Below are 2818 nucleotides of genomic sequence, written 5' to 3' on the forward strand. Positions count from 1 at the left end.
GACAATGACAAAGATATGTAACAACGATAAATTGACCATAAGCTAACATTACAATACGAAACACGGTGAAGAAAAAAAAATATATATATATATAAAGTTGGCAAAGACTAGTAAGTGCAAAAGATACAAGCTTTCGATTTTTTTCAACGTGAAAACTCATAAACCTAACATGCCGCTTAGGGCTATTGTAAGCGAGAACAGGTCATGGCAGGTGACAGTCAGTCGATATTTGTTAGAGCAGTTGAACAGTCTTGCTTTCGACGATCCCTTCATGGTTAAGAATTCAGACGAAGTTATTAGGTTTTTTGAAGATGACCGCTCCGCAGGGTTTTTCTTCTCGATAGACGTGGAAGAGCTGTTTTACTCGGTACCCCATGCAGAGCTATTTAAGGCCGTTCGGTCATGCATTGACAAGAATGGGGAGGTACCTTTTATGAACAATGCTGCAGTTCCAGTGGAAAGTTTTTTAGCACTGTTGGAATATTACCTGGACGCAACCTTCATCTCGTTCCATGATCAACTGTTTGTGCAAAAGAAAGGCATTTGTATAGGTTCATAGGTTCATGTGTCGCGCCTGTGCTGTGCAACATTTTTCTTTCTAACATGGATCAACACCTGGAATCCGCTTTGTCAAATGACAAGGTTCTGAAGGTGTTTCGTTTTGTTGATGATTTTTTAATTGTTATGACAAAACTACCAAGTTGCGCTTATTCAGAGTGTGTGACTGAAGTCCTAGACACTTTTAAGGCTTTAGGACAAGGGCTCAGGCTTACTCATGAGCTCCCCGCTGGTGACAAACTTCAATTTTTAGATATTCTTTTCACGATTAACGAAGACCATGTATGTTGGATGTATCACCCTCGTGTTCAGAAAGAATGTTTGCCATTTCATTCCGCCCATTCGAAGAATGTGAAGAGAGCGATAGCAACTGCTAGTTTGCAGATGGTCTAAATAGGTCCTGCTCACATGCAGTTCAAGAAAGCTTTGAACTGCAAGTTTCTAGACTTGTTTCTGCGGGTTACCCTTCATTGCTTTTAGGATCTGTGTGCGAGGCTTTATTGAAGAAAGTTCGGCGTGATGTCAGTGGTGCTCCTCCAGTGAATGCTAAAAATAGGCGTCCCGTCGTCATTCCCTACATTCACAGGGTATCTCATTCTTTGAAAAATGTGGCCTCTAGGTATAATGTAGCGGTGGTGTTTTCGGCTCCGAAAAAACTATCTCGTATTTGTGCTCGTGTGTCGTCAGATAAGAGCTCTGGGTGTGGGAAAGAACACATGAAGAAGACGCGCTTTATGGAATGTGCTACGGGTGTTATTTATAGGATTCCTTTGAGTTGCGGCCGGGTGTATATCGGTCAGACAGGAAGATGTATTAATGACCGACTAGCAGAGCATGCCCTGTCTATGAGGAATGGGACCGGATCTCATTTGCCACATCACTGTAAAGTTTGCACGTGTAAACCACTACTGGGCAGCGTGCGCATTTTGCGGAAAAGCAAAGACAAAGTGGCAAGGGAATTGGCTGAGGCTATGTACATACAGAAAGCTGGCGATCTGTGTGTCAGTGTTCCTTCTATAACTCTTTATCAAAATGAGTATAGTTTTTTTGTGGATAGGTTTTGATCAAGCGGGGGTATCAGAGATTGATTTTGCTTTTGTGGCGTTGTGCGCATGCTTGAGGGTTCTTAAGCTAAGCTTTCGGAGTAATAAAACTTAGTTGCGAGTGTGCGCTTGTCCGTGTCTTACGTGTCTTCTACGTTCCTGTCTTAACATTTGCGCCATCAATTGAAGTTCATACTTGTACAAATGCAATATTGCGTTAGAACAACAGAGTAACACGCAACAGTGGTATTATGGATTAAAGCGTCCCTCCGTGTGTTTTCTATGCAACTGCTTTTAACTTTTCTCAACCCTGAATGCATAGAAACTCGTGTACAGCTGTCGGCGCATTTAATTAGACATAGTGATAGGAAGCGGTTCACAAAGTGGGCTCTTCTCTGTCTTTAACGATGTTCTGAAATATATTTCTTTAGATTTAACTATTTGTACACACATAAAAACGCGCACAAATTTTGAAAGTTGACGGGGCCTTTTGGCGAGGGCAGATTTAGAGATCAGTGAAGCGCTAACGCGCACATTCTTTTGCTGACTACATAGAGTATCGCTAGTGCTACACCTCCGCATGAACACACATGTTATTCACATTTTACAATGACAATCATTGCTATCCTTCAAGAAACACAAATAGGACAATAATATTTCAGGTGAGGTGATAATTTCGCGCATAACTCAAAATTACCTTGAATGCAACTCCTTGGAAGCAGTAGTTAGGAAATCTTAGGTATGAGTAAGTTAGCAACTGGGCAAATATTAACGTGCCACTTCGTGCTCATTACCAGAATTTAAAAACGTTTATCGTAAAGCTATGCGAATACAGCGAACTAGGCTAGTTGGTACTGGTTCATTGTGTTACAGTGCCACAAGAACAGAAAACAAGAAACTAAAGAATTGTTTATATAGGGAAGGCCAAACTTGCGCGCCTGTGCATATTAACCTTCCCTATATGAACACGTTTCTTGATTAAAACATTTTAGCTTATTGTCAGTGCTGTGTCCCGTCGTGTGTGTGTCTTAGCTTCTTCCACGTTCTTGTCGCGCTGTAACATAATAGACCTATACGCACGGTGTTTAAGCCCATCGGCACTCTTATCTCCAGGAACTATTGTTTTCATGGAAGATTAGTTCGGGCATACTACTTCATTTTATGTGCCTCTTCACCCTTTTCATTTAGATCCCTTCGAATCGACGGAGGTCGATGAA

This window comes from Rhipicephalus sanguineus, unplaced genomic scaffold (assembly GCF_013339695.2).
Source record: "Rhipicephalus sanguineus isolate Rsan-2018 unplaced genomic scaffold, BIME_Rsan_1.4 Seq850, whole genome shotgun sequence".
Lineage (NCBI taxonomy): Eukaryota > Metazoa > Arthropoda > Arachnida > Ixodida > Ixodidae > Rhipicephalus > Rhipicephalus sanguineus.